Source organism: Myripristis murdjan, chromosome 11 (genome assembly GCF_902150065.1).
Source record: "Myripristis murdjan chromosome 11, fMyrMur1.1, whole genome shotgun sequence".
NCBI lineage: Eukaryota > Metazoa > Chordata > Actinopteri > Holocentriformes > Holocentridae > Myripristis > Myripristis murdjan.
The window spans coordinates 27,140,182-27,156,276 of record NC_043990.1 but is presented as its reverse complement, the minus strand read 5'-3'; the positions used below and the strand labels follow the sequence as shown (position 1 = coordinate 27,156,276).

General features: G+C 40.3%; 1 non-coding gene across 1 annotated transcript; it reads left to right on the top strand.

Moving 5' to 3' along the window:
* Positions 1 to 225: 225 nt before the first annotated feature.
* Positions 226 to 299, top strand: trnai-aau (transfer RNA isoleucine (anticodon AAU)). Its single transcript has one exon. It is a non-coding gene; the product is annotated as a tRNA-Ile (tRNA).
* Positions 300 to 16,095: the final 15,796 nt, after the last annotated feature.

Genomic DNA, 16,095 nt, shown 5'->3' with positions numbered 1-16,095 from the left:
GAGCAACGCATATGAACTATGAACAAAAACAATCTCGGGAATGGAATTAAGTGGTGCTGATTGCTTGCATGCAGCCATAACTCTCTGTAATATGGCTTTGCAGATGTGATTTTAAAACACAATTTTGGATTGAATCTAATGGTCTAACACCCAGCAACATTTTCAAAGTCTGCAACATGGCTTGCATTGATAATTGTTCCACACGCATTCATCATCAATCAACATGGCCGGTTAGCTCAGTTGGTTAGAGCGTGGTGCTAATAACGCCAAGGTCGCGGGTTCGATCCCCGTACTGGCCAGTCAGGTTTTGTGAATTTCCCAGTTTGGGATCAATAAAGTAAACCTATCTATCTATCTATCTATCAGTGATCTCCCATGGACGACAGGGTGATTCTAGGGTAACTAATCGGAAATGAAGAGTGTTCCCGAATCGTCTCACTAATTTTTGATAATTCAACATGAAACAAATAACCCAGATACTCTTAAAGTACTGTTTTTATTGACACTGTATCTTTGACCACTGCATTCTTTTAGTAATAATATTCAAATTCTCAACCAGGGCTGTACATGTGGAGAGTAAAGAGTGATGCACTACAAACTGCAACGCACTGAACAGAACAAGCACTGGGGCGAGGGGCGGACACAGAAAATGATGAAAAAATAATTTTTAAAATACTTTTGCGTTCTCTCACAAAACTTTTGCGTTCACCTGAAACACCTGAGGGAGCGACACTTTGCGTTCCCTTGTAATAGTTTTGCGTTCTTTGGAGAAATTTTTGCGTTGGCTCACAAAACCTTCGTGTTCAGCTGAGAAACTTTTGCCTTCTTTCACATATTTTCACACCCAAGAAACAATGCAGATTTTTCTAGACTTGTGTGGAAATGTCAAAGTTCCTTCAGGTCCACGATATGACACTTGGTTTCTGCTTCTTCGGCGCATATTTATGTGCTGTGAGAATGAGAACTGCAGCATTGTGGAAGGACTGCGAGTTTTGACCCTTTGACCATTTTATTTCTCCATGTCCTAAGGGGCTAAATTACCTCCACTGTAACTTTTTTTCTGCCCACTAACTTTTTCCTTCTCTACCAAAAACTTCTTGACATTTGATCCACTTTTATTAATTTCATCTCCAGCACTACAATTTGTAATGTGGCTAATCATACTAATATATGTCACAACAAGGCTAGAGAAAGAGATAGTTCAGAAAGACAGCTGTGGTGACTGTGGGACAGTACAGTAATGTTATAAGCAAAAGTGAATAGTGACATCTGCACGTGGCCCTGAGAGATCAACACACTGCAAGTTAGGAAATCATATGCAAACAGACAAATCACAAACAAATTAAGAGGACATCTTCATCAATTTGAGCATAATTTAGAAAATGCAGTGCAAATTCAGACCAACAGGATGTAGAAATGTGCGGCATTTAGAAAACACACTCTAATTACACCAAATGACAATTTTAGTGTTTCCAGAGGACACTTGAAAAGTGATGAGCACGACTTTGTGTGTGTTTTGCTGGGTTGCAGTGTGTTGTGCTCTCACCTTCCCTCTGCAGATTACTTTCTAAATGTGGGTCACTGACACAGTAATTAGCCCTAGTCTCTAGTCAGGCTAATGGCCACTAGCCACTGCTGTAGCTTCTACTATATTCACGGTGTGTGTCAGTGTGTGTGTGTGTGTGTGTGTGGGCGTGAATCAACTGTTTTTTACAAGATGGCAAAGTTTAGCTGACCAGATAATGCAATCCCATCTGAACAAAACAGCCAGGCTGTTTATGCTGGTGACCTACTTTTTTTTGCTATTCTTAATTGGTAAAGCAGCAGCAGGATACATATATAGCTGTTATTATATAGGACAGTGGTGCTATCTCATGCTTCTACTTATTACTGTGGTGCAATAGTATCCAAAGGAGTCATGTCATTGTTAAAGGGATAGTTCACCCATTTCAAAAATGTGATATTATTTCACTCCCCCCCCCCAGCTGTTGTATAGGACAGTAGTGGCTCTATCTTCCTCTCATTGTTACTGAGTGCTGGATACTGGCTGGATGCTCCACATGCTAACTGTTAGCCTCCTGCCATTGAGTTGTCAAATGATCAGATCCCCCATTAGAAACAGCACTGAAATTCTTCAGTTCAGCGGAGACATACAGCACGTTTAGAAAAGCAACCAGCTACTCACACCCACTCTTGACACAAAAGCTGATCAGCACAGCTTGTACTGTCTAGCACTGATCTTACATGTTTTTTGCACAATCTGAGAATGCACATTATTTGCGACCCTCTTTAAGAGCATCTGTCCCAGCAGAGCGTCCCAGCGTGTTTCACCTGTTGCCTTTTCAAATGCGCCAAAAGACGTCCCGTAAGAAAGAGTTCTGGTGACTATGGACTTGCCCTTACACTTCAGATTGGCCTGGCGGGGGTGGGGGATAAAATTTAAGGAGCCAAAAAATATTCTGAGAAAAAAAAAAAAGAAGAAAAGAAAAGAAACCTCAGAATGTTTGAGATTAAAGTCGTAAATTTATGAGAAAAAACGTGGATATTCTCTGAGATTACAGGCCTAAATTTATGAGACAAAAACTCACAAATTTATGACCCTAATACACGGCCGTAGAGCTCTGCCGTGTATCCAGGTGTATTGTCCTGCTGAAAAATGAATCCTCTTTGAGTCTGCTGCATGTCTCTGCGCTCAGTGGTTCTAAATAGTGTATCCTGAAAACACAGGTCCAGCTGGTGTGGTTTCGACTGAGGCGGTCTTCTTCACCACAGCCCTGTTTTCAAACATAAGCAAGACTATTGATTCGTCAGCAGCCCGCCGTTGCTCTATACATCGCAAGTCTCCGCCGAGTTAACAGCGACCCTGCCTCCGCCTCCGGAGTGGACGCTCTGCAGTTCTTTTAAAGATATTGAAATTCAGAACGAGCAGACAGCTACCTTGATTTGATGGCTGGGTAAACAGACCGACAGAACTAGATAAGCAATTACTGTTTATATTTTTGTGAGATTAAGTTTATTGAAGGTGTCCCAGATGACAGCTGAGAAGACACTGCAGTGCTGGGCAGCGTTTGCAGCCTGTTGTTATTTTGAGTGCGGGACAATACAGCAGGGCACTGCAACCTGTCATTTTAGACATGGCTCTATGTTTGTTCTTTTTCCTCTTGTATTCTGAAATACAATTATGAAGGAAGAGGGATTTCTCTTTTGAAAAATTCAAGCATTTATACTTGTCTGCGGACTGTCTTCTGCCCGCAATTTTGTATAGCAAGTGCATAAGAGGGTGTCATTCGGGAGGAAGAAACAGAAATTACATGTCTCTAAAAAGAGGATTGTAAAGGAAAACAAGGGGTGAGTGAAATAGAGAGCTCTCAAGATGTCAGAACAAAGTCACGGCTCTGACATTTATTCAAACACTCCAAATCCACTTGCTTTCATGGGATTGTGGTGGGATTGCATGCCGTGTCCTTGTTTCCTTTTTGAATAGCGGCTTGTAATGTTCTCTGTGTTTCTCTGTAGCGCACCGGACTCCCACCGAGATCAGCGACGGCTTAAAGGGTATAGATTATAGATTAAGTAGAGATCTTAAGCTGCCACATCCACAAAAGGGGGCATATTATGAAGAGAACAGAGGAGAAATTATTTTTCATGTGCTTTTTACTGGCCACTGCACTTACTCAGTAGGAGCTCTCAAATCATTTTCAGCACACACACACACACACACACTTCTTTGATATGAAGCGGAGATGATAGCGATGCTAACCCACTTTTTTGACAGCCGTGGAAAATGTATCATTTTTCCACATGGCCATTCCTGGGATATCTTTATGCATTAATTTCATCACTGCAGGCGTTAATAGTACAATAACTACTGTATACACTCTAAATAGGCCTTGTGTTATAAAAGCGATGATGATGTTGGTGTTAATTGGCCTATACTGCCTCTGTATTCATAATGGCAGTCTTTCATTAACATTCAGCAGTGCTAAACTGTGGGCTGGAAGGGCCATGTTTGATGGATGTCTCTTCCGTTAATTGATACGTTGGGATTTTGTGCGAGAGGGAATCTGCCCCAGGGCTCCCTGGGTCAAAAGTTGAATTTCATCTTCAGGCAGGAAACTTAATAGCTTTTGCAAATGATCTTTGGGATTTTTTTTTCTTCTTCTAGAACGCAGTATGTTAATTAAAGTGGATGCAGCAACCATGAGGGTTACTTTCAGGGAGTAACTGTTAAGGAGAATGAGTATAGTGATTATGAAGCATGATGGACATGGAGCCGAGGCTTCTATGTCCCATTCAGCTGCCAAAGGTGACGCGACTAGGAGCAAACTCCGGCTCTGGTTCAATCAAGTGATTGTGTAGGTGATTTGCCGGTAATTCCTCTGTTGGAATGACCTCAAGGACAAGTACGTGCTTAAAATTCATCCCATTATTCCTTGCACAGAGGTAAGTATGTGCTATAAGCATTAGCATGGCTGTATTTCATGGCTATACAAACATGTCTACAATCACAGCTCGGATAAATGGCCTTCATAAATATTCATCGCCAGTGTGAGTGATGATAAAGTTGGAGGAATATTCAGTTACCGGCTCGATCCGAAAAGCTTCAGGAGAAACGACAATCTGCTTAACTCAAAGGTTGAATCCTACATGGTGAATTAATCAAAGAGCAAGCAACAGCTCTCTGATCAATATTTTATTTGCTGAATGGACGACTGTGGCCAGATAGTCTGTTTTTTTTTTTTTTTTTCAGTTTGCTACTTGGAAAGATGTTACAAAAAAAATTGAAAAAAAAACCCTCACACTCTACAGGGAGGTCTCCTCATCAACCACAAAAAACACAAAACAAACAGGAAATTCATTTTAGTGGTGAGTGCTGCACGGAAAACTCAATCCACACATCTGAATCCACCTTAAAAAAAGAAAAGAATAGGCCTTTTTACCTCCAGTATAATCAAGTAAGATGAAATTTGATATTGCCAGAGGTGAAATGCATTGAATTCAAGGCTTTGGTAAAGGTTATGCAACTGTGGTGAATGTTGTGCGATGTTGGCTGTGCACAGGAGCCAGCTCCATTTCACACAGTTTCGCTCACAGATATCCCTCCCCTGGCCCTCTCTCCGCTTCAAACTTTGCTGACAAAAACAAAAAATCTGCAAAGTGGCTCGGTGATAGGGTGATGAAATGGAAATGATATAATGAGAAAAACAACATCATTACACGGCAAACACAAACTAGACGGACTAGTGTAAACAAGGCAGCCGGTAGCCTGCATACCCAAACGCTGAAGGTGCTGCAATTTGCGCAGAGTGGTCTGCATGTTCACAATCACATGGACTTTGCAGAAATAGAACGTTTTGCAATGTTAGTCCAATCTAATCCAAGTTAGGACCTATTATGTAATAGAACATGCTCACTTGCACCAATAAAAAAAAAAAAGGATTGTAAACAAATGTGATGAAGTCTGATTGTTCACCATGGAAAAATGAACTTTTTGGTTGATTTTTACAATGCAGATCCTCCTTGACTGTCATTCACTTAGGAATCACATTTCAGAGTGGCTGGAGCTGTGGGTGACAACGAGTCTGAAACTGATGAATACATGCGGGACACCTCGACTGTCCAAAGGATTCACTTGTGAAGCTTTATATAGTCTAGAACAGGGTTTTTCATTTTCATCTGGGGCCCAGCGTGGAGACAGGAGGGTCATGGGAAAGCTTCTGTTCTCAGCTGTGGCTGATAGACAAATGCAAATCATACAGCGTAGGCTTTGAATGATAGGTGTCACAATGTCGACATCCCATCAGACCCCGGCAAGAGCCATGATGCCCTGCAAAAGTAACAATGACTGAAAAGAGGTAGCAGCATTTTTAGTTCTAAAAGCCAACACTCTCCCTGAAAACATACAGTATATACACCAAAACCAAAAAAGGCACACCACATGACAAGTAGAACAAATCATTTTGTAGCCCAATGCACGTAACATTAATCATTTCAAGTTTAACATAAAATATTTTAATGCTTTTCAGCTGAACATTTTTAAATGACATGTAATGTCCCATGAAAAGAGATAAAATGTATTCAGTTGTCTTTATGGAATGTTAGGGACCGAGCCAAAAACACCGGCAGAGTGGGAAATTAAGGGTTTTATTTACCCTCCCAAAATCTTCAGAAGTAGGGTGACAAATCCAGAATCAAGTGAACTCATTTACAATGAATAAATGAAGGGTCTGAAAAATAAACAAGGCCAACAGAGGAGACAATTTAACACAAGTCTGTTGGGGAGACTGGGGTAAGATGAGCCATTTTTCATATTTAGGATCACTATATCAAGGCAATCATAGTTTTGTCGCTAACTAATATATCTGCATATATTTCAGGATGTTGTGCATCTCTTCAAACAAACAGAATGAGTGTAAACATAACTGTTTCCATAATATAGCATGTTCAAAAAAAGTGGTCTCGTGGCACAACTTACCCCGTGTATGGGGTAAGTTGAGCATAGGAGCGGGGTAAGTTGAACCATATCCCTAATCCCCCCCCATATGAACGTAACACATTTGAACATTGAACCAAAATACACTTACCCCATACGCTTAATAAGTAATTAATATTTATTATTTTAATTAATTAATTAATTTATTTATGTATTCATTCATTCATTCATTCATTCATTCAATATTTCATATTTATTTAATATTTAAGACATTTTTTTAGTCCCCACAACTAAAATGGTGCACTTTTATGCTAGGTTTATGACCTCATGTTGTAGTTCATAGATACCACAACTGATGTATAAAACAAATTTAAAATGATCTGTTTTGGTCTTAACACAATTCTCATGAAACTGATGATAGACTAAATTCACTTTCAAGAGTAAAAAATGTTTTTTGGAAATAAATGTCTAACCACTTTACCCATGTGGTTCTTACCTTCACAGACTCCATGAAATGATGCCTTCCTCTTAAATATTTGGTCAAATGATCAATGTTTTTTACCGTTTCCTAGCAACAGGGGGTGGCTCAACTTACCCTTTGGCTCAGTTTACCCCAATCTCCCCTACAGGACAAAAGCCTCACAAAGAAACCTCACAAAAAAAGACTAGTGCAACTTATGGAGGCCGAACCAAAGTGACACATGAGGGGGACGTAAACAATACAACAAACAAAACAACTTTATACATGCTGAAGACTATCCTTACTGCCATAGCTAACAATACAGTTGATCTAAGCCACCACTCCACTACTGGAAACCTAATTTATCAAGTTATACAGTCAATTAAATCAGCAAATATCAGGCGCCTCCCTCTGAATGCGGAGGGATGGTTCCTTCCAGTCTGCCTTCCAGTTGCCACCTGCTGTCCCAGGTGTTATTTAAGTACGTCTGAATCACAGCCTCACCCTTTGGCAGCGCTGGATGGCACAAGATAACTCAAAAAACAGAAAAATAAATATTAGTAACAGAGGAAATGCATCTAAACACTGTATCATTCCAACTAAAGCTCTACAAAACAAAAAATGTCATGAAAATTAAACCTACGTGTTATTTAAATTGTATATAAATATACTAAATGATTTGAAAAAACTGAAATAACTTAGGATGAGGGTAGTGTGATGTGCTCTAAGGCAACTTAATGTGGGTCTTGAGGTGCAGCCACCACATGGAATGTGAAAACGCTCAACAGTTATCTCCAAAAACAGATGGCATCCCTGAGAAATAACAACCAACTGCTGTCTGTAAAGTTTCACTTTCTTTCCGAATCCAAAATACCAAATTTTGTTTCAAAATTCAAAACATATTGTGAGTGGATTAGCCTTCTAGTATAACTTTTTTGATTAATATTATCTAAATAAAAACAGGTTCGTAGAGGAAAGCCCATCTGTTTTTGCAAAGGAACGCTTCAAATATTAAAGGATCTAGTGGTGGCTAAACGTGCATTACTTTTTTGATAAGTTTATTTCACTTCACAAAATATCGGGGTTGGTCTTGGCCAAATAGTGCCCAGTGGTGGAGACAGACAGGTTTCATTGGGGTGGCCAGATTGGGAGCGGTGTGTCACTCTCCCTTACACCATGCAAATCATAATGGCCATATTTTTGATATCACCTTCAACAGATAAAACAATCTCTGACACAGTTACAAGTGGCACTCTTTAAATTGGCAGTACACAGTGTATGACATACACAATCCAATGCACTGATGATGCATTTTAGGGATTTAAACCACCCGCACAGTATATATGTTGGCAGATACGGCACTAGCTGAACCATCACCAACATTAAATTATTTTTTTACAGGTCAATGCATCAATAATCTAACTGTCTAAAAGGGACTCTCTTCAAACTGAATACTTACAAACCTACTCAGCACTTATCAAGGACAGGGTAGACTACAGAGGCACAAAACGTGTCCTTGGCCCGTCTGCTCAGGACAAGCGTGGTGATAAAACAGGCTGTTTAAAAATGGAAAATCCTGAGTTTTAGAGGAAGAAAATACAAAAAAATACAAGCTCTTCAGGCTATGTTGAAAAAGCGTCAGTACTATGTAGTCAAATGTCTCTCTGATTTTATAAAGTAACCAGTGATTTTCAGCTGTGGCTCAGCTAAAGCGCTCAACAGTGGTGCTGCGGAAGTGCAGGAATGGTTCACACAGGGAAATAAATCAGTGACGTGCTGCTGGGATGGCTGGTGCGTATGGTTGCCATGGCTACCACCAGCCACCCTCTGGCTCCTCCACTGATAGTACTGCCACATGTGAGTCCAAGCATAAAAAGTTTGGGACTCACTGATGTATAGTGTGGGACTTTTTGCCCTTTGGGTCAGGACAAAAGACTCAGATAAATGAATTTTGTCCCACAACCCTACTCATCATTTTTTTTTTTTTTTTTTTACAAAGACACAGTGGCTGTATACATAAAAACATGCAAAATCAAATTAATTACTACAGACCTACTACATGTTTAACTCATCTTCTCATTATATTTTGACAAGACGTTACATAACATGGCAGGTATTAATTTATGAGTCCCTGTAAGCCTCAATGTTCCTGGTTTACTCTGGAACGAAAACTAATTTCCTTGGATCTGCCATACATCACAACTGCAGAGGAGCTCCTGCAGAAACCCTTAGCCCAATTAACAGCTGATAACACATAATTAAAGTGACCATTGTTTGTGTGAAACAGTGTCTGCACACTCGCCTGAGCTGTGCAGATATGTTTGTGACTGCATTTATCTGACACCTCCTGATTACCTTTGCTTTTGTTAGATGATGCAAAAGTGGTCCATATTTGGTGATATACATTTGTTTGGGGCTTTGTCTTCGGGTGCAGACAATTCTGGGTTGCACAAGTTGCTTTTTCGAGCACTGGCAAGCAGATGCTATTTTTGTTGCAAATTGCTGTTTCTTTAATTTGGTTCACTTGAGCATGAGAGGGAGATTAATGAAGGTGCAGCTGAACATGTACAGATTAATGTGTAGGTATATTACCGAAAATCCACTCCATATGTAACCTGCTTTGCTGTAATATAAATTTTAACTGAATGTGCTTGGGCTGACATTATTTTTTCTCCTTACATTGTGGATCTGAAGGCAAGCCGTAATGCACCATTTGTTGCTACTCTTGTGTATGTTGAATATTCAATTCTTAAATGCTTTAGGGACGCGCAGAGGTCGGACGCACAAGTGTTATAAAGCTGATATCACAGGTGACAATATATTTCAGGATGCAAATAGGACTCCTAATTTGCATTCAAATCAACACAGCAACTCATGAGAAATGTGTTTGCTTAGCAGCAGATTCATAATCCTTCTGTGCACCAAGAATTCCCCAACATCAATGTCAAAGCCAAGAAATGAGTTGGAAAATAAAGAACCAGCTTCTCTGTTTGAAAACCAGAATAGCCATGCTCTCTCTCATTTGTCTCAGCTGAGTAAATTGCAAAGGCACACATCTGAGCATGCATTAGCCCCCATCTGTTTGTCTATACACAATAGTCATATAGGTTAGTCTGCAGAAGTCCTGTCCCCTTAAACTACCACCATATTAGTGCTTTATTAGTTCTGCTAAGCGTGTGTGATGAAGCAGCAAAGGTTTCCATTACGATTCAGCCCACTCGCCCAGAGGCAGAATGTCTCTTGCAAGGGACTCTTTTGATTGCCTGCGCGTTCAACAAGTTGCTTTGTCTATCAAGAGAAATAAAAATGTATCGATTTGCACCAGATACGACAGAATGGAAGATTAATGAGAATCTAAACAGCTCTGTGAGACATTAAGGCTGCAGTTAAAGGACCAGTGCAATGACAGTCAAATTTCCCAATCTCACGGCATCGAGTAACAAATGGCCCTTCGGCGTGACGCAAGCCAGAATAACCAGAGATGGACTTGTTGGCTCGGAGTCATTGAACGAACGCCTCAAAATGAACTCGATGATGTATAGTTGTGAAAATGCTGCACATTGCAAATTTAAAGGGATATGGAACGATATGTGGTTTTCTTTTTCTTAAAATGTTTTTTTATTGCCATCCCTGGGTGAGGGAAACAGGAAACTGCAAGAAGAAGAAAAAAAGAGAGTCCCTTCTCTGCAGAGAGGCCTCTCAGTTGATTTCTCCTGAGTCAAACAGCCAGTGTTGCTGGGGATTAAAAAGCTGCTTTCACATTTAGGATCATGACCTCAGTTTTTTATCCCTCCTGCCCCCAGTTGATTGACTGCCATCCTCCACTAGTCTCAACAAACAGCACTATCAGTAAATGTTAGCTTGTTTAGCATGGTGTGCTGATTGTGATAGAAATCCACCATTTTACTAACTATTTTACCGATCTAACATTAACAAGAAAAGGCAAGGGCTGGCAAACTGCTTCAGGCTGATAAATGAAGCTAGCCATGGACGTTTAAACTCGCTTAAACTCTACTAGCCTCCAAAGAGTAATTCTGCAATAAGATGCAGATTTGCAGTAAAAATCTCACGCTAATGCTATGAATAAATTGAATAAATGTGTAAATTTGAAGCTTACCTGGACTGCCGAGGCGACACTGTGTTGACGTCGTCTTGTGGCAAAGTGGGAAATCATGCAGAGGAAGCAAAGCCTGAATTTTCCAAGTAGAAAACAGAAGTAGGGAGTGGTGGTGAACTTTTTTTTTTTGTTTTTTTTTTTTACACGTTGGAAGTTGACATTTACAGGTACACAGTAACAATATGGCGTGAACACATATTCTTTTAGCTAGTGAACCCTGCGGCAATGGCAGCTAGGAAAACATCTGCTAACACAGAGTCGCAGCGCTAGCAGGAGCTAACAGCTATTTCAGTTTTAAAAAAGGCGGGATATTGTCATTTTTCTGGACAGTTGGTTGGTCTTAACAATGTCCACACAATACTGTTACCCTACAAGGGCACAAAGGACCACCTGGCCTCACTAAAACACACTTTTTATTACAGTTACTGACTTTTAGGAACTCTTAAAACTTGATTCAGATAGTGCCCACTAAACAAGAAGCCCTGTTGTTGGCTGGGTTCACCAAACTACAGAAGCTCAGGAGCACACCATTAACGTATTGTACTGTTTTTTTTTTTTTTTGGACTGCACGAGTGAAGGCAGCGAGGTGAGGGAGAGAGAGAGAGAGAGAGAGAGACAGCGACAGAAAAGGAGGAGAGAGACGGAGGGAGCAGCTCAGCATTCACTGCTTGCCTTCTGGAGTGAGACCCAACTACAACTTGCCTTCCCTGCAGTGCGGCACTGAAGGGTCCAGTCACCGACATGCTCTCACAACAACCCCCCCACACACAAGCACACACACACACACACACACACACACACCCAACCACCACCATTACCATTCTCCCAGTTTTGTTGACTTCCACTTCCTCCCTCGTCCCCCTTTTGCTGCTCTTTTTTTTTTTTTTTTTTTTTTTGCTGTGAAATGGAGCCCTTCTCAATCACACAGCTCTGTTGGCTTGCTCTTTATTTCACTCATCTTTTTTTTTTGTTGTTGCCTCTCTTTCTCTCTGGCTGGGAGCTTATCTGAGAGGCTCAGCTGCTGGTGGACTGTCCGCAGAGAACCCCAGGGCACAGTCGGGAAAACTCTGGCAAATATAGCCACTCTTTGGCCCGGCTTTATTTATGTTAAGTACTGAAACACTTCAACTATTTACCGTAACCTCAACTTGAAATGTGGGAGACGATAAGCTCCTCTCTATTCTTTAGTTGGGATGATACATGTCTTAAATGCCAGTGAAGTGAAAGCCAACGGAAAGAGGCAATGGCTGCTTCCTCATACTACTATATCATTTTTTGAGAGAATATAATAGTGTATGCAAGAGGATCCAAATAACCAAAGTTTAAAAAGAGTCTGGTTTCATCTCGAAAAGTGCTTCAATTTAAAATTACGCTAACTTCACCAGACAGTTTTTTACACTGGTAGCTCCAGATGGCATTGAAAGGTAAGTGTTGGAAACTTAAAGACTAGAAATCATGTAAATGTGTTGTCGGTAAACTGCACATGGATGCCCATGTTTAGCAGTCCAGTGGTTCTGTGATGTCTTGTGTCCAAGGATACCAAAGTGATGAAAGAAGCAAAGGATCTAAAATGTTGGTGAGTCCGTATTTTTTGCCACTGAGTTTGGATTTTGCTTTTAAATTTTGATTTGTTACTTTCCGTGGTTGGATTAGTGTCCATATCCGACACCAGCGTTCCATTTCTGCATATCTGCAAGGTCTCACTTGGCGGGGATTGGAGTCTCTCAACCTTGTGATTTAGGCTGAAGAATTGCATATAAACATTTTCTGTGGTTTTAACCTTTTGACCACATTCATGGTAAGTGCAACACTTCAAGCAATAATGATGATGAACACAAAGTAATTCATTCATTGATGGAGATCCATACTGGAAAAACATCAGCATAATGACCTTGTGTCCTTTGATTGGGTAATTTGCTTCTCCAGGTGTCCTTCAATGTAAATCAATCTATTCAGTTGTTCCAATTTTCACCCATGAAAGAGAAGGGCGGTGTTGCCTTCTCTGGATTTCTTTATGCCATTAGGACAAATACTTCTCTAGGAGATGATGGAACCATTCATGCGTTTGCAATGTTGGAAAGCATGGAAGACATCACGTGCCATGAATGGTTTACACGCATAAAAGATTATTTTTCACATTCAAAGTCACAGAGTACAGCTTCATTTCGTAATGATGCAAATCCTATTATAAAAACTAGATGTGGAGCAAATTGCAGCACCGTCAACAAGTGCTGTTACTGTCAGCAAGTGCTGTAGGGCTATGTACAAAGTAGAAAATATATTGTCTATGCTTCTTTTAGGGCTTTCTCACTTACAAGTCTGTTTGCCTGGTCCGAATCTTTGGTCCAACTGGGTATCAAAAAGCACAAAGCACCACTAAGGGGCCTGCTGTGTTCTATCATGACTACCGAAATTAAATGTGATGCAAGTTTGGCATGTATCATAAAACCTGGAATGGATGTAAAAGAGATTTATCTGCCTTCTTTGGCAGCACTCACATAAACTAAGAACACTGGAAAATTAAGTAACTCACAAAGGTAAGGCATTGTTTTCCTGTGTCATAAGAGTTTATTGCTCACATAAAAGAGATTCAGATGTTGACACATACTTTATTTAGACTGCAAACTTTTGCACCAGTGGTATATAATCAGTCATGTATCCTAGTGAGGAATTTTTTAAAAAGCCAGTGCTGACCTTTAAAAAGTGTGTAAATACACTGTTTCCTGACAATCTCCTATTAGTACAGAATTTGAAAAGATGTGGAAAAAAGAGCTGTCATGAAAGAGAGAATAGGTCTGTGATCAGTCATATCTGCTTGGGAGTGGTAACAATTATCTGATTGCACTCAGCCCGAGTGCAACGACACTTTATTGCCTCTACTGGTGGACTTTGTTCAGAAAAATGCAGAAATTAAAGCTGCACAAGCCGTTTCTGACCACCAGAGGGTGTCAAGAGTACAAACTCCATTTGGAAATACTAAAAACTGTGGAAGTGCAGCTACAAGGTAAGCTCTAAGTTAGAGGTCTGCACTCGACACAACAGGGTGCAAAGGACAAATTTTCATTTGGAATGCGAGAGTGTATACGATGCAAATAATGTGAAACAATAATAATAATAGTAATTAAATAATAAAAAAAAAGCATTTTTACTCAAAATGGTTTCATCTCAGGGGCAAGTAAATTTGGGCAATTTTTCTTTCTAAGCTGTTCAGTGATGGACAAGAGCATACTGAGAAAATACTACTACTACTACTACTACTACTACTACTACTACTAATAATAATAATAATAATAATAATATACTGATGCAGAATTAACCTGGCCAAGTTCATTCATCACATGATTAATATGTCTGCCACCCTTGTCCCGCAAATATATTGAATTTAAAACTATGCTTCAATGATTTATTGAACTACCCTTTGTTTCATTTTATCTTATTCATACCACAAAGTGTCACATGGCAACAAGCTGTTTTAGCACTGGACAGGACAAATTACTACATATTTCTGCAGGATATAATCTTGCAGGAGCGGACGGGAGCATGGTTCAAAGTTTTTCCTGTGCATAGCTTTACTGTGAATTAACCATTTTGTTTCTTGTCAGCTTGCAGCAACTTGCCCGATGGATCTGACATTTCCTCTGCAAAATGTGCAATTTCAGAGAAGCTTTGAATGAAGTCGATTTTGGTGAGTGTGTGAAGAGGAGGACAGAGGAGGAGCCTATTCTCAAGCCGATACAGGCATTTAAAAAGCTCAAACCAGGAAATAAAAATGGGCTGTCTGGAAATTCTATGGTGGAAAGACCTACAATGAAGACTTTCGCACTGCAAGGGGTCATCAAAAAATGCATGTAAAGGATTAATGCCTTTCACTGCACAAACCAATGCAAAGAAAGCCCAGTATTTTCTTCTAATCGTGGAATTTTAGAGCATGCTATTGGTCTGCAGTGTCAAGCAGATTTATAAAGGTGTGAAGAAAGAGAACTTATTCGGGACACATCCAGGCAATATCTGAGCGCTCAGCAGCACTTTTTCATCTGTATGCACTTTGAGAGCAAATGGCATCTCCATCCATTTTCACACATTCATCACCACCTAAGGCCCCAGTGTGTACAAAATGAGATTGATATGGGCAGGCCGTATGAAATCTTTATGTAAAATGCAATGGCTTCGCTTTGAGATGCAAAAGTTTCTGTTGCATCGGGGAGAGGGTATATCCAAATGAGTCTCAACATTTCCAGATGCTGATAACACTCCTGAGATCCTCCTGGATTTCAGCTTGCAGTCGGCTGAAATCATTCAATCTGTTATGAGCTGTCACCTGGCATTGACTGCGGTGTTTAGTATTCCAGAGCATCCTCCCGTCTGACTCTGCTTGTCGTCCAGGCTTCATTACAGCCTCTCAGGGACAACAACAGCACTTTGTTGTTCACGTTGAATGGTCTGCTTCACATTATCACAGTCAAAATAAAGCAGAGACAGTCAAACTGCATCATTTAGCGTAGCTGTTCTTATCGTGTCTTGCAGTTTATTTGTGCTGATGATTTCGTGGTGACCTGTCCCGTGGCTTTTGGATTTAAAAAACCAATTGCCCTGTAAATGAACAAAACATAAGGGCACTTACTCTTTTCATGAAGTACACTGATGGGATAAATTCAAGTAAAAGCCATTATCCCTCTGATTTCCCTTATTAAATTTATATCAGTCAAAGCAGGAGATGCGAATAAATGGGCACAGAAGAGTTAGAGAAAGATTTTTAAGCTCTGAGGCTACTGAGATGAAGACTGTGCAAAATGGGCTGCCACTCAGTCGCAGAAAAATGTTCCTAATATTTTGTACATTCAGTGAATTTTTATGTTTATTACAGGAAATGAAATCTAGTGCTGTACAGATCATTTGTGGCAGAAGTGGTGCTGCTGGCATTGCAGATATTCATGCCAGAACGCCCGGTCCTGAGGAGAGTGACTTTCAGGGACAATGCAGGAGACGCTTCCATAGGTACACACTATAATTAGAAAATGAGATTTCCATGACCAGACAGGCTCTCTCCAGTGTCATTTTCTGTGAAAACACTGCAGGGTATATTCT